This window comes from Coenobita brevimanus, chromosome 59 (genome assembly GCF_032717465.1).
Source record: "Coenobita brevimanus isolate Jiangsu-jjx chromosome 59, ASM3271746v2, whole genome shotgun sequence".
Classification (NCBI taxonomy): Eukaryota; Metazoa; Arthropoda; class Malacostraca; order Decapoda; family Coenobitidae; genus Coenobita; species Coenobita brevimanus.
In genome coordinates this window covers 13622952-13649448 of record NC_137012.1, presented here as the reverse complement: position 1 = coordinate 13649448, position 26497 = coordinate 13622952, and positions in this window count along the sequence as shown.

The following is a 26497-nucleotide window of genomic DNA, read 5'->3' as shown; positions in this document are numbered from 1 at the left end:
TTGCCGTTCTGTAAGTGCTGACCCTGAGATGGCCGATTGCCACTCACTCCTCCTGCTAAAGGAGACCGCCGACTGCTGCTCTGGAAGTGCTGCCCCTGAGACGGCTGATTGCCGCTCACTCTTGCCGAAGGAGACAGCCGATTGCTGCTCAAGAGGCGCTCCCCCTGAGACGGCCGATTGCTGCTCCTTCCACCTGCCGAAAGAGATGGCCGATTGCTGCTCTGGAAGCGCTGCCCCCAAGATGGCCGATTGCCACTCACTCCTCCTGCCGAAGGAGACGGCTGATTGCCGCTCACTCCTCCTGCCGAAGGAGAAGGCCGATTGCCGCTCTAGAGGTGCTGCCCCCGAGATGGCCGATTGCCGCTCACCCCTCCTGCCGAAGGAGATGGCCGATTGCCGCTCTGGAGGTGCTGCCCCTGAGACTGCCGATTGCCGCTCACTCCTACTGCCGAAGGAGACGGCCGATTGCCGCTCCGGAGGCTCTGGCCCTTGAGACGGCAAATTGCCGCTCCTTCCTCCTGCCGAAGGAGACGGCTGATTACCGCTCTGGAAGCATTGCCCCTGAGACGACCGATTGGCGCTCACTCCTGCCGAAAGAGACAGCCGATTGCTGCTCTAGAGGTCCTGCCCCCGAGACGGCCGATTGCCACTCACCCCTCCTGCCGAAGGAGACGGCCGATTGCTGCTCTGGAGGTGCTGCCCCCGAGACGTCTGATTGCCGCTCACTCCTCCTGCCGAAGGAGACGGCCAATTGCCGCTCCAAAGGCACTGCCCCTGAGACGGCTGATTGCCGCTCCCCCCTCCTGCAGAAGAGACGGGCTCACGGCCTCTGGAGAGACGACCAGAGGTGCGCTGACTCCCCCACACAGCCACGGCCCATTGCTGGGCCCTACGGCCAGACAGATGTACTGACATCGCCCCTGCATGAGACAGATGCCCGGCTCCCCAGCACCAGAGGGACCCCATGAGGCCTAACGGCCTCCCCTGGCCTCCGGTTCCTATGCCTGGCCCTGGAGAAGACTCACCTGTCGGGCCCCAGTACGAGACGGTGCCGCAGCCCTCACCTGATGGCGCCCCTTGATTTTGGGGACCGCAGCCCTCAGCCTCCCCGGGCCCTCCCCAGGACTCCCAGGCGCAACCTCTCCATGTTCAAGAGACTGCGAAGGACCTCCACCTCTGGCCGAGAAAGGAGCCAGAGACTCCTAGACCTGTTTGTCCCCAGCCCTGAGGGCCACACCCCTAATGCCAGGCCGGAGACTATGGGCCCTTGCGCCACGTGCAGCCCTGGATGAAAGAAGACGCCCCTGCGAGCCGTCCCGTGCCCTCTCGGCACGCCTTTCCCTGGCGGTGCCCCTAGCCTGGCCAAATAGACGCCGGCATGTCTCCCCGCCGCCCCCACAGCACGAGTGAATATATGTCAAGTGTGGTATTGCTCCAAGACTAGTGACGGAAATTATATTAAGTGTGACGTTGCCCTAGAAAACAGGTTACAGTGATATAGTGACTAAATGTGTGTCCAGTATCAGGGCGAGTGAAATCACGGGCGAGTGAGTAAAGATGAAAATAGTGAGTGAGTCCCGAGAACTCTGACTCATAAGTGATGCCCTCGCAAGAAACCAGTAAGAACTCTTCCCCTGAGGAAGTCTCTGTAGTGAAAATATACATATGTCCCTTGTTGTTAGAAAACCATAGAAAAGTGAGCATAATATCCATCCCTTTGTATTACCTTAAACACAGTGAATATCCAGTGTCCCGCTATTCCCTCCCTCTCTACAACATCCCCTCCCCATAACTAACGTAATATAAACGAGATAGAATCAAATGTCAAAACCCTTTTTCTATCAGGTGATGCTAAGAGTGAATTAGAAAGACGTATCCTTTCCCAATATTACTATAACTCTGTTCCAGCTCGTCACGAGTCCTTCCCCCCCCCCCCCGCGTGAATTCCCCCTCCCGCACTCCCACGCACACCCGTGTTCCCTGTACACCTGTTCACTAGACTTTCTGTATTGGCAACCGTGGTGGGTAAGTCACTATCCTGTGAGATACTAATATCCTAAGTAAGGTTTTATTTCTGTGTCACTTATCGTGTTGTAATATCTGTATTTTGTCCTATGTCTGACTGTGGGAATATACATGTAAAAGGTTATTACCTAGAGTTTTTGTGTCCTGCCTCTCTTTCATTGCACTAAGCTCCGGTCACGAAAGAGGACCCCGCTACACGTTAGGTGTTTTAGGACCGAGGAGTCGGGCCTTTTTCACCTAGCATTACACTGGTGGCCAGCGGTGGTTCTTGACCCGGGCTTAGAAGAGAGGTAGTGAGAAATATTTGGCAAAATGACAACTAAACCACACGTACAATTACCCAGGTTTGACCCTGACCAGTACGATATACACATATATCTGATGATAATTAAACCCTTACTGGATATTGGCTTTGAGAATGACCAGCAGAAGATTGCAGTCACACTCCCGCTATTGGGCAAAGCGGCGGCGAACATAACACCAAAAATTGTCCCGGAGCTCACCTGGCAGAACTTTACAAAGTTCGTTGTCCAAGCCATCACCTCATCATTTGGAAGAGTGGTGGCTCTATCCAAACTGGATAGTTTTTCATTTGACGGGGATTTAGACAATACCCTGATACAAGCAAGACGCCTGGTCACCGCTGCCTACCCGGAGGCAGATGAAGAAACCCAGGACGAACACTTGTTTAACACTCTACTCAGAGTGCTCCCGAATGTCATTAGACAACACTTTACCATCCATGACCCAACCGGAGACATGGATAGGAACATCCAGCTAATACGGCGCCTCCTGACCGCCTGCCCTACTCCTCAGCCGATCAATGTGGTGAAGAGATTTCCCACCCAACCCCCGGCTCCTCCAACCATGCCACGACCGCCCATGCCTCACACCAGCCCTACCCCGGCATCTAGCCCACCCAGGGCACACCCCTCTCGCTGGCGACCCGCCCCATGGGAAAATCCAAACCTGATTTTGGTAAACCCGTGGGAGTTCACAGTCTGCAGTTCCCGCTGTCCCCTACATGATATACGGGACCAACTCAAAGCTGCCCGCCACAGACCCACAGCCTTGGGTTCATGTAAGGTGTCCTCTTTGGAGGGCGAGGCTCCAGAGGACGAGCTGGCACCGTGGACGAGCCCTATGCGGGAGAACATGAGCAGGAATAGGAGAGTGAAAGCCCCAGACAGCTGGATTTTTAGGCCCGCTCCCGCACCAACCCACGGTGGCGGGGGCCACTACCCCTAAGTATCGCCCCCAGTGTATCACAAGATGAAATTAAATGGCATGAAGGCCAGACTACTAGTCGACATGAGAGCAGCCAGGTCCTGTTTCTACAGCCACTATTTCTCCCGTCACAAGTCGACCTTTTGCCTGCTCCGCCCTACCACCACTCACCTTGTGGACGCGGGGGATGGCCCCCTGCCCAACCGTGGGGAGACTCGGGCCCTACGGATCGACACCCACCAGCCGGTGTCCACCCAGAATCAGTTTATTGTTTTTGACTCCTCCTGCCGGCGTTATGACGGTTATTTAGGACTGGACTTGTTCCAAAAACTCGGAGCTACCATTGACTGCCGCTACTGACAGCTCCAGTTCCACCCCCCACCCCGCCCTACCCAGGCCGTTTGCACCTGCACGCCGCGGCCCCAGCCGGAGGATTCGTCCCCTCCCCCCCTCCCCCTTCCCTCTCCCCACCCCCCTCCCCTTCTTTCCCAGTGCTTCCCCCTACCGCCTTAGCCCCTTCCTTCCCCGCTACCGTCTCCGCCGCTGTTACCATTCCTTCTCACCATGAGGCTTGGATGCCCCTGAACCAGCCCTCCGGCCCCTCTGTACTATTTTCCCCCCTCCTCCCGTCAGGAGCCCTTTCCGCCTGCCTCTTATCTCCCACCTTTCTCCCCCCCACCACACCGCTGTCCGCATAGCCAACCTTGCCCCTTCCCCCCTTACCCTCCCCAAAGGGCTCATTATCAGAGAGATGGAGAAAGCTGAGCCCTGTGCCCCAACCTCCTCCCACTCCCCCACCCCCCTACCCCCTATTCCTGACCATCTCTCCGCCCAGCAGTCAGATACCCTACGTCACCTTCTCCTAGATTTCCAGGACCTGTTTGCAACCGGACCAGCAGATATAGGGCATACCACATACCTGTCTCACGAGATCTATACGACAGGCCCACTGCTAAGACAGCCTTCCCAATGCAAGAACCCCCGACAAAGGGAGGAAGAGGACCGCCAAGTGCGCGAAATGATCGAGGCTGGCGTCATTTCCCCCTCCATCAGCCCTTGGTCCTCCCCCGTTGTTCTAGTAAGAAAGAAGGACGGTACGATGCAGTTTTGCATTGATTACCACCGCCTGAACGAAGTGAGCGTCAAAGATGCCACTCCCCTCCCATGGATCGATGACTCCCTAGATTCCCTTCATGGGGGATCTTGGTTCTCTACCCTCCACCTCCAGTCTGGGTACTGGCAGGTCCTGGTACACCCAGAGCACCGAGGCAAAACCGCTTTCTTCAAGAGCAACGGCCGGCACTTCGAATTCCATGTCCTGCTGTTTGGCCTTTGCAATGCCCGTGCCACCTTTTCCCGGCTCATGGAGTCTGTCTTGAGTGGCCTCACTTCAGAGATATGTCTGGCCTATCTGTACGACGTCATCGTCTTTAGCCAGACCTGGGCCGACCATTTGCAGAGCCTCCGTCGGGTCTTTACTAGGATCCGCCAGGCAGGCCTCAAACTCCACCCCTCTAAGTGTGTCCTGGCTGCCAGGTCTGTCTTGTTCCTGGGACACGTTATCTCCCAGGCAGGAATCTCCTCGGATCCTGACAAGCTCCGCGCCATAGCGGACATACCGCCACTGCAAGACGTCCATGCCTTCCTAGGACTCACGTCCTACTACCGTCGTTTCGTGAAGGGTCTCGCTCAAATTGCAAAACCTCTGCACAATATGACCAGGAAGGGAGAACCGTTTGTATGGACTGAAGCAAGACAAGAGGCCTTCCAACAATTGAAAGACAAACTCGTCTCTGCTCCCATCGTGGCTTTTCCTGATTATACCCACCCGTTCCTCCTCTACACCGACGTTTCTCTCACCGCAATAGGCGCCGTACTCGCCCACGTACAAGCCGGCTGAGAACACATTATTGCTTGTGCCAGCCACACTTTAAATCCAGCTGAGAAAACTTATGGCGCAACCAAACGAGAATGCCTCGGCATAATCTGGGCCCTCCAACATTTTAGGGCCTACCTTTCCAGAACCCAGGTCACAATCATCACTGACCATCAGTCTCTCCAATGGTTGTGTCAGTCGGACTCGCATAACGCCCAACTCATCAGGTGGCGCGAAATCCTAGAAGAATTTCAGTACAAAATCTCCTACAGGCCTGGGAAACTACATACCAACGCAGATGCCCTCTCCCGCCTTCCCGTTCATGCAGCACAGCCAGATTCGGACCTCTTGCACCTATGGCACCGAAAGGAACGACCACCCTGGATTCCCGCCCACCTGTTCACCAAACTATGCCGACAGAGCGATCACTTTCTAACTCCGTCCGGACACATTCTACTAACCCCCGATGTGGCACACGATGCCCTACGCCACCTCCATGCCCATAACAGCATCCATCTGGGTACCAAGAAGCTAGTCCAAGTGTCCAACCCCTCCACTCTTGCCAAGGAGATAGTTCGAACTTGCCGCGCTTGTGCACTAGGGAAGGATGTCACCTGGACCGCCAGACCCTCGGGCCACATCACCGCCCATAAACCTTGGCAACTCCTGGCGATAGATGTAGTGGGCCCCCTCCCTTCCAAATCTGGGTATAAATATGTGATCACGTTTGTCAACACATTCAAAATTTGTAGTAGCCTGCCCAGCGAAAGAACATCATGCCGTCGCTGTCGCTGATGCCCTTCTCCGACACGTTTTCCCTTATATTGGCATCCCTCAAGCCATCCGTTCTGACAATGCCCCAGAGTTCTCTGGTAAAATTTGAGGGGAACTTGCCAAGATATTTGGATATAAAATCTCCCATTCCTCGCCTTATTGGCCACGGGGAAACGCAGTAGGTGAACATAGTCATCGTACCCTGATGAACCAACTACGTACATGCATCGAGGCTACGAAAGATGACAACTGGCCGGCCCATGTAAAGATCATTCAATGGGGCATGAATTCCTGTCCCCAGGAGGATGGGGTTTCCCCACATGAGAATATTTGGTGAATCCCCTCTCCTGCCACCACCACGCCAACACTTGCAACCACCTGCCGCCACCCCCACCATGGACCCCTTGCACCTTCTGAGAAGCTGGCTGCAGCACTTACAGAAAATACTGGACCTTGGCCTCAACACTGCCTCCAACCCTTTCAGCCCGGGCGATACTGTCATCATCGCCCAACTTCCCACCCCCGACAAACTCGCCCCCCACTTTCCAGGACCCCACAAGATCACCCATGTTCCAAACCCCTACCAGGTTGTCGTGGATTACCACGGCACCCTGCGCACCCTCCAAAACCGCCACGTGCGCCCCTTCCGCACGCCCACCTCTGCCACCCCGACCCCGCACCCCCCACCTTCCCCTGCTCCTGCACCTCCTGTCACTTCTACATACAAGTGCTATGTTTCCTCCTCACCATCCCCCTCCACCCCCCCTACTACCTCATCCTCCCTCGCCACCACCACCCCCTGCACCTCACCTGACATCTCACCCGCCACACCAACCTCCCCACGCTCACCCTCACCCCTTCCCTCCGCTGCCTCACCTTTTCCACCCGTGCCCACGTGCCCCGGCCACACCACCACCCCCACAGAACAACCCACTACCACCTCTCCCTCCCCTCCACACCTGCGCATGCTCACTCCAACAATCTCACCTTCCACCACGCCCCCAACACTTGCAACAGCCCGTACTAACTAACCCCACCCGCCCACTTCCCCACCCACACCCACCCTCAGAACCACCACCACCCGCTCCGGCCGACTCTCATGCCCACCCGCCCGATACACCCATACCCCTACACCCCCTGCCTCCCCCCCACTTCACACCATCATGATACATCAAGCCCAAATCCCCTCCACCTACACTCCCCAGAGGCTCAACGCCTCATTACCACGGCACAAAACCAGGCCCGGACTCGCAGTAGCCAGCATACAGCCCCCTACCACACCAGCGACAACACCAACCAAAATGAAGATCAGACGAGCCATATGGGCGCCGACCACAGGCAAGAATCGGTGGCTTAGAGGACCATACCACCTACTGACCCTCCTCCGGTCAACCCTCACCGACTCCACGCTTTTCCTCACCTGCGATGCCGAACAAGAGGAAAATTTTCACACCACCGCTTGGGGAGCCCTACTCCAGCATCTCCAGCCTGCATACACTACCCACGACACTCACGTATACCACCTCCAGCCACGGGGACGTGACTTTTTCCAAGGGGAGAGTGTTGAAATATGTGGCTTGCAAATCAGTGCCCCTGGAGACGATGTGAGAGAAAAACAACATAGTGCCCCCAGAAACACGGAAGAACAACGTAGTGTCCCCAGAAACACAGTGAGAAAGAAACAGTGTAGTGCCCCCAGAAACACACTGACACCCCTACCCGGACCCCACAGAGTAGCCACACCCACACTAGGGGACCCAATACGATAACGGCATAAGCCAGCCCGGGCCGTGCGCCCTTATCACTCTCAGCCGTTGCACCACCACCATAGCAGACGGAGGACACTACCTTCGGGGAGCAGGACGCCAAATCAGACTGGGGTGGAACTGATATTTCAGTTTCCGACAGCGCCTCTCTGGAGACGGCCGATTGCCACTCCCGCCTTCGCCAGTCGGCCAAGCGTCCCACTGAAGGTGTTTCTGCTGAGATGGCCGATTGTCGCTCATCTCTTCTGCCCCAGGAGACAGCCGATTGCCACTCCACCCTCCTGCCGAAGGAGACGGCCAATTGCCACTCTGGAAGCGCTGCCCCTGAGATGGCCGATTGCCACTCACCCCTCCTGCCGAAGGAGACGGCCAATTGCCTCTCTGGAAGCGCTGCCCCTGAGACAGCCGATTGCAGCTCACCCCTCCTGCCGAAGGAGACGGCGATTGCCGCTCCGGAGGCGCTGCCCCCGAGACAGCCGATTGCCGCTCATTCCTCCTGCCGAAGGAGACGGCCAATTGCCGCTCTAGAGGCACTGCCCCCAAGACGGCCGATTGCTGCTAATCCCTCCTGCCGAAGGAGACGGCCGATTGCCGCTCTGGAGGTGCTGCCCCCGAGACGGCCGATTGCCGCTCTAGAGGTGCTGCCCCCGAGACGGCCGATTGCCGCTCTAGAGGTGCTGCCCCCGAGACGGCCGATTGCCGCTCTAGAGGTGCTGCCCCCGAGACGGCCGATTGCCGCTCACTCCTCCTGCCGAAGGAGATGGCCAATTGCCACTCCAAAGGCGCTGCCCCTGAGACGGCCGATTGCCGCTCCCCCCTCCTGCAGAAGAGATGGGCCCACAGCCTCCGGAGAGATGACCAGAGGTGCGCTGACTCCCCCACACAGCCACGGCCTATTGCCGGGCCCTACGGCCAGACAGAGGTGCTGACATAGCCCCTGTGTGAGACAGACGCCCGGCTCCCCAGCCCCAGAGGGATCCCGCGAGGCCTAACGGCCTCCCCTGGCCTCCAGTCCCTATGCCTGGCCCTGGAGAAGACTCACATGTCGGGCCCCAGTAGGAGACGGTGCTGCAGCCCTCACCTGACGGCGCCCCTTGATTTTGGGGACTGCAGCCCTCAGCCTCCCCGGGCCCTCCCCAGGACTCCCGGGTGCAACCTTTCCACGCCCAAGAGACAGCGAAGGACCTCCACCTCTGGCCGAGACAGGAGCCAGAGACTCCTAGACCTGTTTGTCCCCAGCCCTGAGGGCCACACCCCTAATCCAAGCCCGGAGACTATGGGCCCTTGCGCCACGTGCAGCCCTGGACGAGAGAAGGCACCCCTGCGAGCCGTCCCGTGCCATCTCGGCACGCCTTTCCCTGGCGGTGCCCCTAGCCTGGCCAAATAGACGCCGGCGTGTTTCCCCGCCTCTCCCACGACATGAGTGAATATATCTGAAGTGTGGTATTGCTCCAAGACTAGTGACGGAAATTATATTGTGACATTGCCCTAGAAAACAGGTTACAGTGATATAGTGACTAAATGTGTGTCCAGTATCAGGGCGAGTGAAATCATGGGTGAGTGAGTAAAGATGAGAATAGTGAGTGAGTCCCGAGAACTCTGACTCATAAGTGATGCCCTCGCAAGAAACCAGTAAGAACTCTTCCTCTGAGGAAGTCTGTAGTGAAAATATACATCTGTCCCTTGTTGTTAGAAAACCATAGAAAAGTGAGAATAATATCCGCCTCTTTGTATTACCTTAAACACAGTGAATATCCAGTGTCCCGCTATTCCCTCCCTCTCTACAACATCCCCTCCCCATAACTAACGTAATATAAACGAGAGATAGAATCAAATGTCAAAACCCTTTTTCTATCAGGTGATGCTAAGAGTGAATTAGAAAGACGTATCCTTTCCCAATATTACTATAACTCTGTTCCAGCTCGTCACGAGTCCTTCCCCTCCTCCCCCCCGCGTGAATTCCCCCTCCCGCACTCCCACGCACACCCGTGTTCCCTGTACACCTGTTCACTAGACTTTCTGTATTGGCAACCGTGGTGGGTAAGTCACTATCCTGTGAGATACTAATATCCTAAGTAAGGTTTTATTTCTGTGTCACTTATCGTGTTGTAATATCTGTATTTTGTCTTGTGTCTAACTGTGGGAATATATATGTAAAAGGTTATTGCCTAGAATTTTTGTGTCCTGCCTCTCTTTCATTGCAATAAGCTCCGGTCATGAAAGAGGACCCCGCTACATGTTAGGTGTTTTAGGACCGAGGAGTCGGGCCTTTTTCACCTAGCATTACACAATAATTCCTTTCCACCTAGTTCAGCAAGTCTAACCTTTACACAGTGTTATACCTTCCTTAAGTAATTCCCATACAGTGTCACAGGTAAGTTTCACAGGTACACCAGATACATTAGGTTTCGAGTATATAGGAAGTACAGTTCAGTATATCACAATATATTAGATGCGTAAAATAGTCGGCAGTGCATACTCAAGTCCTTATATAGGTATAGACGATAACGTACCAGACGGATTCCTATGCTAGTTATATGCACCCGCGTGACATGGACGATACCCTAGCTATCCTTATATTACGTGCGCGTTACATACAGTAGGACGAGAGGAAATATCGGGTCTGTGGCAAGGGAAATTATTCGGGACTGAGGATTTGGGGCTTGGGGCGGAGGGGCAGCACTAGGGGGGGGGGATTGCACTGGCGTAAGTGGTCCGTGTGTAACACTGGAGGGGGGGGGTTCACATGGGGGCGACCCGTGGTTGGGCGCCACACACTCTGCGCATAAGGTTAGGAGTACAAGAGTCCACAATTGCACACGGGGGGGGGGCGACACCGGGTCAACCGAGGGGGGTGCACTGAGATGGGGAGGGACAGGGGCTAGTCCACTGGGGTAGGGCTCTCAAACTCTGGGGGAAACACTACAGCACAGGGGGGGGGTGCACTGAGGTGGGGAGGGGCGGGAGCTAGTCCACTGCTCACAAACACTGGCGGGGGGAACACAACCTTAGAGTCTCATACATTAATGGCAGAGTGGAGGTCACGGATCACGGGCAGCAGGAGGGTCTACGCTGGGAACCTCAGGTGGCGGCCGGACGTGGGGGTGGGCCGTCCGGAGTGTAGTGCAGGGGTAGGTCGTCTGCTTGGTTGCCACAAGTCCTGGAGGAGTTGGTGGGTGGTGTGGTGGGTGGCTCCCTAACCGTAACAGCCCGGCAGGAGATGGGGCTCTCCAGACTAGGGCCAAAGAGGGCCAGGAGGCGTGCCACTTGGTGCTGGCCCTTAGTTGTCGTTGGGGTCCTGGGGGCAGACCTAGGGCAGCCCAGGCCTAGGGTTGGCTGGGGGGAGGGTGGCTCCCAGGCTGAGCTGCTGTCATGTCTGGCAGGGGCAGCCATCAGGGAAGAACTGCGGCCACCTGCACCAAGGGAGGTCCGGTGGCGCAGAGGGTGTCGGGGAGGTCCGCTGACTCCTGGGGCTGCAATCTCGTCTGCAGGAGGAGGCCGTCAGGACTGGACTGCAGCCTCTAGCCTTGGTGGAGTCTAGCAGCACCTGAGGAGGACGGGCCCGTAGGGACAGGACACCTGGCCTCAGGGACGTCTCACCCTGTCTGGTCTCTGGTGGGGCACCTGCAGGGGAGCAGATCCCACCCTCTTGAGGAGAGAGCTGGGGAGAGGGGCACCTCGCTCTGCTGCAGGAGGAGTGGGCGGAGCAAGAGGCGTTTCCCTCTGTAGGAGCTTGGGCACTTGCAGAGGGAGAGCGGCCAAGGGCCGGCTCTCCTACTTGGCGGACTTGTGAGGCCCTGCCAAAACTTCAGTCCAGGGTGTGTGGGGAAGGTCCGGGGGACGTTTCCTCTGTTAGGCAGCCCCATTGGACACTGCCTGTGCTCCTACGGGGGACAGGGGTGTAGAAGGAGTTGGAGGGACTCCTCCTGGCACCAAAGACCCTGGTGGCTGGGAGAAGGCACCAGACGGGCTCTCCCGGCAATAGCTACAGCTCCAGCAGAGTATGCACTTCCGCCACAGGGCCCGGGACTCCTGTCCCGGTGACGTTGGAAGGAAGAGGCCTGGTGAGCACTCTCGGCCTAAGCCACAGTCTGTCCTTTTGTCGGGGTTGGGGCAGCACTGGGGGACGACTGGTGTTCTGTCCCGAGTGGTACCTCTGGCAAAGTGTACCCCAGGGCCCGCATCCATCCTTGGGAGTACTGGTGAAGGTAGTCTGATGCACAGTGTAGAGTCTCTACACTGTGGTCTGGTGGACATGCCAACATGCTGGCTCCCAAAGGTGGCTGGCAGAGGATGGAGGACCAGCAGTCTCTTCATCCACAGTATACCCAGTGGGTGCTACAGTGCCACTGCTCCCTTGGGGGATAGCAACCCTTGAGGCTTCTCCCGAGTCCTCTGTGAAATATGTGGTTGATCCAGGGGACTCGGGATCCAAGAGTTTGCTTGGGATCTTGCCACTACAAGTCCCACCCCGATTCTTGTGAGTGTTCCCTCCGCTGGAGTGTAGTGTACTTTTCCTGTACACTGCTGGGTGGTCTGGCTGCGGAGAAGAGGGACATTGGGTCACGGGGGAGATACGTCGCTCTTGCCTGGACGGCGTGTCAAGTAAGCCAGCCTCCCTGTCATCTCCTTGTGGGATGGGTGTCACCCCCCTCATACTCTCCTCCTGGGGTGGTGGTGTCAGGTTCACCCCGCCACGCCATTTCACCCCCATTATTTTTGCCTCCATCACTGAAGCTCCCCACTGTCTCCTGAGACATGCAACAGGTGTTCTTGCAGATGCACCTAAGACTGATCTGTACATAGAATTTTCTATCCTTTGGAATGTACTTAATTCTCTCTTGTTGAAATGCAGTATACTTGTTCCATGCAGAGTAGATGGTAGAGCTATGGCTTTCCAATATGTTTTACCAACTGTTAATTTATAACAACTTGCTATTACACTATATGAAAAATCTGCCAATCTTTGTGCTTTCCTTAGCATTTCTTTTTTGTGCTCCATAAAACAGTTCCTTCAGTTATTTATTTCTACTCATGAATATCTTATCCACCACCTCGATACCTTCATTTCTACATATATTTTCTGAAATACCCACCGTGGCAACCAAGCACCACCGGGACATGGTGACACCCCCCCCAGGAGGAGACCATGGAGGGGCTCTGAGGGCGCTCGCATTGCCCAGGCAGAATGGGCCTATGTCCCCAACTACCTTGTGCCCTTATTCCCTGAAACAGACCCAGCGGGAACATTGCAGTCCAGGTGCATTACCCTCCAGCCGGACCAGCCCTTGCCAGGTTCGGGGTGGGGTTGAATACTCAGTCCCAAGCAGCACCCAAGCGACGGCCTTCAGCCGCACAAAAGCCGTAATGGCCTATAGCCGCACAAAACAAGTGACGGACTTTAGCTGCACCAACACAGAGACGGCCTTCAGCCGCTCGACTGCTGCAAACCCCCCCCCCTCCCCTGCAGAACTGGTGACAGCCTTCAGCCGCACTCGAGGAAAGACGGTAATGTTCCCTCTCCTTCTGCAGCTGCCTCTGGGAGTCGGACCTCAGTGACGGCCTTTAACTGCATCCGCAGGCAGGTGACGGCCTTCAGCTGCACCTCGACTGCTTGCCACTCCCCATGCAGGACGCTGGTGATGGCCTTCAGCTGCACCTGTGGACAGGCGACAGCCTTCAGCCGCACCTCACCTACGGTCCTGCCAGGAAGTCGGGCCCCGGTGATGGCCTCCACCTGCACCAATGGGGAAGGGACGGCCATCAGCTGTCCTCCTCCTGTTGCCCATGGGACCCCGGTGACGGCCATCATCCGCACCAGGGACAGAAACTCCACCAAACATCTCTCATCCCCTGAGACTTCCCCTGTGGAGGACGACCCTTGCTTGGCTCATCCCTCCTGTAGCAGAGCGGGATGCTCCTCTGTTTCTCCCCACGGAGGCAGCCCCCAGGAGGAACTTTCCTGTCTGGAGGAGGTTTGGTGAGACCCCATGGTGACCCCAGGAGTGTGTGCAGTATAGCCGGAGCCTGGGCAAGATGACCAGCTGACAGACTCCCGCCGGCAGCAATGCTGCAGTTCAACTCTGATGGCGGCCCGGCAGGAGGGAGATCGCAGACACTGGGCTCCCAAAGGTGCCCCTGCAACACTGGGGTGCAACCTCCACAGCCCCAGATGACAGCGACCTCCTCTCCAGGGTGGGTGGAGACAAACGTGCCTACTGTCTCTGTTTGGCCCAAGCCCCGACGACCAGACCACTCAACAAGTCCCCACGAGCGGAGGGCCTCTCACCACGCCCAGCAGCAGCCCATAGAAGACGACGTTGCCCCTAAGAGTTGTCCTGTGGCCTTTGCGAGAAGAAACACCTGATGGGACCCCTCCCGCTCCTGGCTGACACCTGTAGGGCACCAGACTCCTACAGCCCAGTTGGAGCCCTCCAGTTTGCCTAGAGTATCAGTGACTTATTAATGTGTGGTGTGATACTGATGTTCATATTGTATACTGTGCCTGTCTAGTGCCCTAGTGACTGAATAGTGTACTGTGTGTCACGTACATTCATACTGTGTACTGTGTCTGTCTAGTGCCTTTGTAACTGAATAGCATATTGTGTGATACTGGTGTTCATATTGTGTACTCGTGATTGGATAGTATATTGTGTGATTTTTGCATCCATGTTGTGTACTGTGTCCCTCTAGTGTCCTTGTGACTGAGTAGTATACTGCGTGTAGCTGCCATGCATGGATGTCAAGATACTGAACCTCCACGTGGACTCTACTCATTTATTTGTCAAAACCTGTGGGAATAAAAGGAACTTCTGTATTCTATCACACCTGTGTTATGCCGGTTAATTCATTGCAATATACACTGAGTTGTGGCAACATCAACCAAGAGCATCACTGCTTAATCCTAATTGGGATTTACATCTGATTCCACTATTCTCTTCATGCAGCCATTATCTATTTGCACTGGCCACTGCTGACCATGCCTAACCATTAATACCTACAGTACAGTATTTTATGTTACAGAGACATCTTAACTTATGTGTGACAGATCCAGAGTAATCCAAAGTAACCTCGCTATGGCCAAGCCCCTCTGGGTAATCCACTGCTCACAACCCCCCGGGCAATCCACCGATGGCCTGATCACATAGGTGTTGTCGCTTCAGAATCTCGACTCTCACTGCCCTCCTAGGGTACAATCTCTCAGACTCCCTTCACCACCTATTTGTAACCTGAGCTGGCCTCTATCCCCAAGGATGCCCCTCCTTTTGCACTTCCGTTAGTATAAGTCAGTGTCGATGGTGCCTATCGCGATAACACTCCCTCCCTTGAGTGCTCACACTCAAATACAAGATAGTTCTTATCGCAATAACACTGTGTGATACTTATATACTACGTATAACAGTCCAGTCAGAGCCCTCTAGCCTGGCTAGTGTATTTGAGACTGAATAGTGTACTGTGTGATACATTCATATTGTATACTGTGAGTGGAAATTTAGATAATACACGTGTAAGGTTGTCTAGAGTTTTTATGTCCTGCTCTTCTCGTTGTGTGTTCTAGCTCCGGTCTAGAAAGAGAACCCCGGGTCAACAGCTAGTGTTTCTAGGACAAGAAGTCAGTCTAAAAACACCTAACATAACACTGGTGGCCAGGTGTGGTTCCTTACTCGGGCAGAATACAGGGAGGAGCAAAACAGGGACATCAGCAAAAATGGCACATACCTATCCATGATCAAACCACTCCTAGATATAGGGTTCAAAGATGACACAGAAAACAGCAGTCACCCTGCCGCTCCTGGGCAAAGCAGTAGCCAGTATCGCACCCAAGATCATTCGGAGCTGACGTGGGCAAATTTCACCCAAATAGTGATTCAGCTCATCAAGCCATCATTGGGAAGAGTTGTGGCACTATCACAACTTGACAGCCTAACCTACGATGGGAACCTGAATGACACACTCATCCAGGCCAGGCAACTCGTCACTGCCGCATACCCAGAGACTGATGCAAAACCTGGGAACAACATACATTCAGCTCACTTCTAAGGGTTCTCCCCAGTGTTATTAAGGAACATTTTACGATACACGACCCTATGGGAGACTTAGATAAAGACATCCAGCTGATACAACGCCTCCTAGCCTCCCACTCCACCCCGTAGCAGATCAATGTCATAAGCGAATTCCCCACCCAAAGACCAACACCATACCACAAACCATGGGTGCCCTCAGCCCACACCAACCCCACGGCAACATCCAACCTACCCAGGATGCACCCCACCAACAAGTGCCCCAATCCCAAGGAAAACCCGCACTTGATTTCCATCAACCCATAGGAATTCTCCGCCTGCAGCCACAGATGTCCACTCCACGACATCAGAGAACAACTAAAAGCTGCTTGTCGCAGACCAGCCACACAGCGATGACGGAAAGTGTCCTCCCTAGATAACGAGGGCACTGAGGACAACACCTTACCAGTCAGGGACACTGATCCTGGGGAGATGGAGCCGGAGGAAGACGAGATCCCACAGCAGCTGGATTTTTTAGGCCCACCCCCCCACCTCCCCACAGTGGCGGGGGCCACCTCTCAGAAATACCGCCCCCCAGTCTACAATAAGATGAGACTGGACGGGGTAAAAGGGAGGCTGCTGGTCGACACGGGAGCAGCCAGATCCTGCCTCTACGGCCATTTTTACTTCGTCATAAGTTGGCTTTTGTCCTGCTTTTCCCTTCGTCAGCTAATCTCATGGATTCGGGGGATGGCCCCCTGCCCATATGTGGGGAAACCAGGGCCCTACGCACTGACACCCAAGAACGAGTCCCTACCCAACACAGATTCATTGTGTTTGATTTGACCTGCCGTGCATACGATGGTTACCTGGGACTGGACCTCCTGCAAAAGCTATGCACAAACATTGATTGTCACAAGCAACGGCTCCAGTTCTAGAAGCCCCTGGACCCCCCCAGCCCCTCTGCACGTGCAGAGCCCCCCCTCGTTCCCCCATGCTCCCCCCCTCCACACCCCACCTTCCCAGCAACCATCTCTGCCCTAACAATCCACCCCCAGCACAAGGCTTGGCTACATCTGGACAAGCCCACTGGAGCTCCATCCTGTTCTACCCCAGCCTACCACCCGGGACCCTTCCAGCCTGTCTGCTGTCCCCCACCTTCCTCCTCCCCCACATTGCAGCAGTCTGAGTAGCAAACATCACCACCCCTCTCACACTACCTAAAGGACTACTGGTGGGAAAGATAGAAGCTGAGCCCTGTGCACCCCCCCATTCTCCCCCTGCTGCTCTACCCCCACTACCTGACCACCTCTCTCCTCACCAAACGGACAGCCTCTGCCGCCTTCTCCTGGACTTCCAAGACCTCTTCACGCCAGGCCCTACTGAGATCGGCCACACCACCTACCTGATGCATGATATACACACCACAGGATCACCCATTTGCCAACCATCACGGTGAAAGAACCTGAAACAACGGGCTGAGGAAGACCAGCAGGTCCAGGAAATGCTCGATGCCTGTGTTGTATCACCCTTCACCAACCCTTGGTCCTCCCCCATTGTCCTGGTCAAGAAGAAAGATGGCACCATGTGCTTTTGCGTGGATTACTGCCGATTGAATGATATGACCACCAAGGATGCCACCCTCCTTCCCAGGATAGACAACTCCCTCGATTTCCTATATGGAGCCTCTTAGTTCTCAACCTTGGACCTCCAATTGGGATACTGGCAAGTCCCTGTACACCCTGAGGACAGGTGGAAAACTGCTTTCCACCAGTAATGGGAAACTCTGAGTTTAACGTTCTACCATTTGGACTATAACACCCCCGCCACCTTTTCCAGGTTAATGTAGTCTGTCCTGAGCAGCCTTGCCTAAGAAATCTGCCTGGCATACCTGGACGGCGTAATAATTTTCAGCCAGTCGTGGGCCGACCACCTCCAACGCCAATGCAAAGTCTTTTTACGCATCCCCCAGGCAGGCCTCAAGCTCAGGCCTTCAAAATGCGTTCTGGCTGCACAAACTATCGCCTCCCTGGGGCACATCATCTCAATAACTTTGTAGGTAGATAATCTTCGTTCCCATTTGTCATGCAATGACAGGAGAGGTAAAGATGAGTATGGGACTATTTTTATTTGTCTTGGAAATATTAACAAAGTCTCTCACACATGAGTGAAGTATAAGTAGAGTCCCGCGAGCTACCTCATTGTCTTGCTCTCTCTCTTTTTCTTCCTTCCACCCTCTCGCCCATGTTGCTAGCCTCCTTCTCCCTACTACCTGTCGGTTCTATGGCCTGTCTCCTTCTGAGCTCTGCTTCCTAAATTCTGGTGTAGCAGGGGTCGTGTCACGTGTGTTACACTGTTGTTGAAATGTTCTAGAAGCCTGTGTGTGAGTATGTGTGTGTATGGTCACGAGGCGCAGTCGTGTGCCTATCAAGCATTCCTTGAGTTATAGTGTGTAAGCATGTTTAGTATTGCTCGATTCTCACAGACACAATACCTTCTCATCCTCTGACTTGCTGCTTCTATCTGTCTGTCCGTCTATCTATTTATCTATCTATCTATTATGATTTGTAATTATAATATGGAGTCCTGACACTGTTCGGTCATGCGCTGGAGGTCCTCCGACAGCAATCATTATTGACAAATGCTAATCCATTAATACATAATAGTCTTCTTAACTCTAAATAATATATAATATTGATTATAATATTGTATAGACATAATATTCATGATAATATTGTACTGATCCAGTAATATTACATTTTAAACAAGTTGTATACATTATTGAACAAATGCAATGTTTGTTGTATGACATTTTGTAAGATGTGTATGTATAACAGACATACGCATATAATTGTGCAATGGTAATACTGCTAGGTTATTACATTACATATTGAGTTATCCCTTTAGTAATATCTAATATTTCACCTAACTTGTGTGATGATTTTGGTAATACAGAATTGTGGAAACATTGTATGAATTTACATAATATTGTAGTAACATTGTGGTAATACATAATTGTAACACTGTATGAATTGTTACATAATTGTATTGTAATTGTTACATTGTAGTAACATTGTAGTAATACATAATTGTAACATTGTATGAATTGTTACATTATATTGTAGAAACATTGTAGTAATGCATAATTGTAACATTGTATGAATTGTTACATAATATTGTAGTAATGCATAATTGTGTTGGCCTTATAATTGTAGTTACATTTTGTTATTGAAACTGTTACATAATTGTGTTGGCCTTATAACTGTAGTTAAAGTTACCTCTTGTCCTTTAGTGTCTGTGAGCCCCTACCCCAGTGCACCAGCCTGCCCCCCTCCTTCCCCAGTGCTCCCAGTGTCCCCCCCCCCGTGTTACCTATCCTGTGTGGAACACTGAACTCCCCACAGAGAAACTCACGCACGGAGAGTGTGGTGCCAGGCCAGGGGTTGCCCCCAAGTGTGGCTATCCCTCCCCAGTGTTATACCCAACAGACAGCACCAGTGCTGGAACCCCCCCCCCCCTTGTCTATGTCAAGGTAAATCAAAGGTGGCATATAAGGTAGACTCCCAGGAATCAGCCCTGTAAGAAAGTCTGTGTGACCACAGTGTTCTCCCCCTTCCCCCCTGTTCCTGTCGCACGAATAGCTTGTAGGCGGTGGCTCAATCGGTAGAGTGGTGGCCTGTGGTCCTACTGGAGCCAGGTTCAAATCTCTACTGGGGCAGGGAACAGTTTAAGGATATGAATTTCATGCAAAACAGACTTTACTGATCTGCCAGACGACCCGCCAATATGTCATAAAAATACCCCCACTAATACCAATACACCAGTCCTGTATGAGACAGCCCTAGCATGTATTCAATACGGACGGTGGATGTTAGTGCTGAAATGGTGACATGTAGAGGTGTATGATATGTAGGAGGACTACTGGGCCTTGGAAGCAGACCGTGAAGCCTATGCCCAGGGTCGAGCACATAAAAAAAAAAAGAAAAGAAGTACTATATTCTCCCATCCTGTCATGCACACGTAGCATAAGGATAGCTAGGGTATCGCCTGTGTCTCACGGATGCATATAACTAGCATAAGAGGCCGTTTATGTTACTCGAGTATATATATAAAGGCCTGAGTATACAAGTATACTGCCGTCTGTGTCACGCTTTTGGGTATACTGAGATACACGTGACTGTATTTGCCATATACCTGAGACCTAGCGCACCTGGTGTATTGTGTGGATCATATGTATAGCACTGTGTGGGAATTACCCTATGTAAGGAAAGGTAGAGTTCTGGATATTGGTCAAACTCGCTGAACTAGGTGGAAATATTTATTGTAAGAGCTAGCCTTCTGAGACTGTCTTGATATTTTATGTCACATAGTTTTGATCACAGATTGTGTGTGTAATTGTCTATTGTTAATATATAAGTGTGCCTTTGACCAGTTGTGTTTGGACTTTCCTTCCTTGCCTGTGACTGACCCGGTTGAGAACAAAGAACCCAAGGTCGCACCGTACCTGAGCTCGAGAAGTCAGGACTAAGAATATGCTGCATAACACTGGTGGCTAGAGGTGGTTCTTGATCCGGCGGTGGAACAGCAAGGAAAGGGAAAATCGTAAACATGGTGGCCAAACAACCCGTACAACTCCCCAAGTTTGATTCTGAACTTTGCGACATACTCACCTATATGTCCATGATCAAAACTATCGTAGATATAAGTTTTGAGAATGACCGAGAGAAGATAGCCATTACACTCCCCCACCTTGGAAAAATTGTTTCAAGTATAGCCACGAAAATAGTCCCAGAGTTGAAATGGGACTAATTTCAACAAATTGTGACCCAAGCCGTCACACTCTCATTAGGGTGTTGGATGCACTGAGACATGATGGGAATCTAGACGATGCCCTCATTCAAACCTGACATCTTGTCACCACCGCCTACCTGGAGGCAGATATACAAACCCAGGACCAAAATGTGTTCAACGCCCTCCTAAGGATACTCCCCAGCGTCGTCAGGGAACACTTTACCATATACGACCTGACTGGGGATATCGACAGGGACATCCAGTTGATGAGGCACCTACTCACCGCCCGTTTCATCCCTCAACAAATAGGGGCAGTAAGTAGAATCCCCACCAGCAAACCACCCCCCACAAACCACAAACGCCCCCCGCAAAGCTGCCTCCCCCAGAACCTCCCGCTCTACCAAGCACCATCCCTACCAAAAAATACCCCAGTCCCAGGGAGACGTCCAGCCTCATCTCCATTAACCCCTGAGAGTTCGCCTCAAGCAGCCACCGCTGCCCCATACACGACATCCGGGAACAGCTGAAAGCTGCCAGGCATAGGGCAACAAACCAGGGGTGCCACAAAGTGTCGACCATTGAGGACGACCCACCGGACGAACCATTCCCCCCCATCAATGCCTCCAACACTGAAGAGGCAGAACTAGGCGGCGAGGGGGAGGGCACCTCACCCCAACTAGATTTTTACGGCTGTCCCCACACCTCCTCACGGTGGCAGGGGCCACCTCACACAAATGTTGACCCCCAGTCTACGATAAGGTCAGGCTGAACGGGGTGAAAGCTCGATTACTGGTTGATATGGGAGCAGCCAGATCTTGCTTGTACCACCATTTCTACTCCCATCACTCCAAAACCTTCTGCCCTCTCCTCCCCACCTCAGCTTACCTTGTAGATGCAGGGGACGGCATCCTGCCTATCCGTAGGGAGACATGGGTCCTTCGTGTCCAGACACACCAGTAAGCAACTGCCCAACATCAGTTCATTATATCTGACTCTACTTGCCATGCCTATGACGGTTACCTGGGGTTGGATTTGTTACAAAAACTCTGGGCTAACATTGATTGCCACGGATGGTGGCTGCACTTCAACAAACCACCAAATCCACCCCCACAACCCCTCTGCGCATGCGACACCATGACACCGTCACCCTCACTGAACACCACTGACCTCTCCCTCCTCCCTCCCCTTCCCCCACCCGACGCCATCCCTAATCCTCGCGCCTCATCCCCCACCTTCCCCACTACCATCGCCTCCACTGTCACCATTTCCCTCCACCATGAGGCCTGGCTTCACTTACACTGGCCTGCCGGAACCCACGTAGTACATGTAGTATTCTCCCCAACTCACCCGGTGGGCACCACTGCCTCCTGCCTTGTCCCCCGCCTTCCTCCCCCCTCACCTTGCTGCAGTCTGCATGGCTAACCTGTCCACATCACCCCTCACCCTCCCTAAGAGATTGGTGGTGAGAGAGATGGAAGAAGCTGAGCCCTGCACCGCCTCCCCCACCTTTCCGACCCTACCCCTCCTCCCCGACCACCTCTCCCTTCAACAATCGGACGATCTTAGATGCCTCGTCCTGGACTTTCAGGACATCTTCTTGTTGGGACCCACAGACATCGGCCACACCACCCTCCTATCCCACGAGATACATACGATGGGACCCCCCATCTGGCAACCCTCACGCTGGAAAAATCCAACTCAGAGGGAGGAAGACCTGCAGTTCCAGGACATGTTAGATGCAGGCATCATATCACCCTCAACCAGCCTGTGGTCCTCCCCCGTCGTCCTTGTGAAAAAAAAGGATGGGACGCTGCACTTTTGCATAGATTATCATCGTCTTAACGATGTCACAGTCAAAGACGCCACCCCCATACCTAGAATCGATGACTCTGTACGGGGCATCCTGGTTCTCTACCCTGGACCTCCAGTCAGGATACTGGCAGGTCCCCATCCACCCCAAGGACCGAGAAAAAACTGCTTTCTTCACCAGCAACGGGAAGCACTACGAATTCAACGTGCTCCTTTTCAGCCTCTGTAATGCCCCTGCCATGTTCTCCCAACTGATGGAGTCCATACTCAGCATCCTAACACGAGAGATCTGCCTTGCCTATGTAAATGACATTATCATCTTCAGCAGGACCTGGGCCAACCACCTCCACCGCCTACGCTGGGTCTTCTCCAGGATACGCCAAGCAGGTCTTAAATTACACCCATGCAAGTGCATTTTGGCCCAATGATCAGTCTCCTTCCTGGGACACATCATATCTAGGGAGGGCTTAGCCCCTGACCCCAAGAAACTCAGGGCCCGAGCACCCCTCTCTGACTGCCCCGTGAGTAAAAGACTCTGAGGTTATTTGTCCCCTATTGTCTGTGAGCCCCTACCCCAATGCACCAGCCCCCACCCCTCCTTCCCCAGTGCTCCCAGCATTCCTCCCCCCCCCAGTGTTACCTCCCCCGTGTGGAACAGTGAACTCCCCACAGAGAAACTCATGTGCGGAGTGTGTGGCACCAGGCCTTGGGTTGCCCCCAAGTGTGACTATCCCTCCCCAGTGTTATACCCAACAGACATCACCAGTGCCCCCCCCCCTTGTCCATGTCAAGCTAAATCGAAGGTGGGATATAAGGTAGACTCCCAGGAATCAGCCCTGTAAGAATGTGTGTGTGACCACAGTATTCTCCCCCTCTCTCCACCTCCCTGCCCCTGTTGCGCGAATAGCTCGTAAGTACTATATTCTGTCCTATGTCATGCACACGTAGCATAAGGATAGCTAGGGTATCGTCTGTGTCACGTGGATGCACATAACTAGCATAGGAGGTCGTTCATGTTACGCAGATATATACATGAGGGCCTAAGTATATACTGCCATCTGTGTCACACGTTTGGGTGTACTGAGATTAATATGCGCGCCCCAGCCACCAGAACCCCCACCCCGCTACGGAGCTGCAGCCCTACCCCCACCCCAGGAGGACACCACGGAGGACCAGGTAAATGCGACACTGGCCCAGAGCAAGATGGGGGCCGGGGCACCCAGTCCTTGTGTCCCTCTTCCCCGCAACCTGTCCAACCACGACGTCGCAGGAATGCGGCACTACTTCCTGGTCGGACCAGCCCTCATCAGGATCGGGGTGGGACTGCTCCAGAAACAGTCCTAGGCAGCACCGCGGTAATGGCCACTGTATGTACTAGGGAGGGAATGGCCACTGTACGTCCCTCAGCTGTTTCCCCCTGCAGCCCCACGATGACAGCCACTGTACACGTTGGGGAAGGAACGGCAACCGCACGTCCTTCTGCTGCAGCCACATCTGGAGCCCACCTTAGTGTGGCAGCTACTGAATGCACACCGACAGGCAAAGGCAGGAGGAGTGGAACCATGACGACGGCCATTGTACGTGTCAGGCCATTGTATGTCCCTTATCCACCACCTCCTCCTCCTATGGGAGTAGCCCCGCGGTAACAGCCACTGTACATACCGGGGGGGGGGAATGGCCACTGTACGTCCCTCAGCTACTTCCCGTTGGGCAGGCAGACCTGCGGTGATGGCCACTGTATGCGCCGGGGAGGGATCGGCCACTGTACGTCCCTTGTCTGCCTCTTCCTCCTTCGGGAGCAGCCCCGCGGAAACGGCCACTGTACATGCTGGGGAAGGAACAGCCACTGTATGTCCTTCTGCTGCTACCCCAAGGGGCTGTGGAACCATGACAATGGCCACTGTATGCGTCGGGAAATGGACGGCCACTGTACGTCCTTCATCCACAGTCCTGAGGGTTCTACCAGAGGGAAGGTCCCTTGTGCGGCCCACTCTATATCCCTCGGCTGTGTGGGACGCCTTTCTCTCTCTCTCTCTCCAGGTGTGGTTCCCCGGAGGTGCTGCTGTTCCAGGAGTGGTGGCAAGGTCCCGTCTCCAAAGGCAGGGTTCGCGACCTACAGCCTGCCCTTGGACGACGCCGGATCCTGACGGACGCCACGCAGGTGAGGTGCCGCAGCCAACCCCTGATGGCACCCCAACCTAGAGGCGACCGCAGTCCCAGGCCTCCCAGGGCCAGCCCACGGACCACAAGGCAGGACCACTCTGACCCCACTTACCGTCAGCCCTCTGCCAGGAGCAAGAAGTGGCGGGCCCGACTCTTGATACTGTTCGGTCCCAGTCCTGGGGCCCCTTACCAGGTCGAGGCCCAAACAGAAGAGGGCCTCCCTGCACCCCAGACCAGACAAGCGCCCGGGCAGTGATGCCCCCGATAGCTGTTCAATGCCTCCTGCAGGAAGGCTCCCCAGAAGGGCTCCCTCTCACTCCCGGGCGCCACCTCAGTTTAACCCAGGCCTCAGCAGTCCAGTGACAATGCCCCCAGATCCCAGTGTCGTGCTAAAGACTTAACAGTGAAAGTGACTGTGAGTGATATAAAACAGCGAGACAGAAACACTACCCCCTAAAAGTCTCTGTTCCAGTGTATCCAGAGTACTGTGTATATGTCTAAGCATCCCAGAACCAGAGAATATCCTAGCGTGTGACCAAAGAGACCGTCCTACCATGTACAGTCCAAAGAGACCGAGTGTATAAGAAGTGTCCCCATGGCTGTGTGATATTCTCGTGTATTGACTCAGGCGTTAACACCATGCCCATGTGATATGTTATGCTAGTATTAGTTAACCTGTCACTTTACCCCATCCATATTTAGTGTATCTCTGTATGTATATTGAAAGGGAATTGAAATGAGACAATAGATGTGTTAATGTGTCATGCCGAGTTTTATGCCCTGTTCCTTTGTAAGTAAGTGTTCTACTTCAGGTCAAGAAAGAGGACCCCGCTCAGTCGCTAATGTCTTTAGAACGAGAAGTCGGTCTAAAAACATCCAGCTTAACAGAGATTCACGTGACTGTACTTGCCATAAACCTGAGACTGAGCGTACCTGGTGTACTGTGTGGGAATTACCCTATGTAAGGAAAGGTAGAGTACTGGGTATTGGTCAAACTCGCTGAACTAGGTGGAAATATTTACCCTCTCAGGGTCACTCGCGTGATTCGTGTTTCATGCGGATTGTTCTAAAGATGTTCAGTCACTCGAATCGCGTTTCTAAGCACACACACACACACACACACACACACACACACACACACAAAAATGGCCAAAAATTAAGTTTCTGGCCAACTTGCGTCAAATTTTGACGCTTCATAGCAAGTGCAGCGCTTTCCCATGGTAAGGCATTGGCAACACTGAGCTACCTCACGGGGCCCAGCACATAGTGATAAATCTCAGTCTCTTCCAAGCAGCCAGGCGGTGAAGTTGCGTCGCGTGTACTGTCCCTTTAAACTCCTACTAATTCTCCCCCTCCTGCCCTAGCCAAAGCCCCTATGGACTCAGTGTGATAATCCAATATTTGTGAGCATATTTGTATGTGATATTGTCAATGGAACATAGATATATGTCACAAAAAGGAATTGTTTCCGTTAGCAATCGTCAGGCTTAGAGGTGATATGCGTGTTCACTGTTGCGGGGTTTCGTCTCTCGCCCCCCCCAAGGCCCTACGGCGTGATTACAAATACTTATATAATGAAGCCAATGCCTAAACTGTATTTTGTGTGAAAGATATTGTGGCTGGCGTGGTGAAATTATGGAACTAGTTAGCATTATGGACGCCATAAACCATAGTGTGGAATGAGGCAGGCATCACGTACAGTTTTATAGTCGGGAAGGGAGAATTAAAGGTGTTTAGGGATGGAATTATTGTGATTCTGATAGTGAAAATGCATATGGAATTGTGTGAAATATATGTCAAACATGCTGCGAGTGTTCGTTTAGGTGCATAGCGTAGGTGAGCGATACCTGGATTGGTGAAATAACTGATCTACCATAGCAGGCATTATGCATGACATAGAGATATGCAACAGTCGCTAAGGAAACAGGTGGTCACGTACGCCATAGAGTCGGGAATAATAGATGAAGTTTGGATGGAATCATGTCATAGTGTTTTATACTGTGTATGGTTTAGTGTGAAATATACACATAAAATAGTGCAGCAAGTGTTCACAGAGAAATATTTCA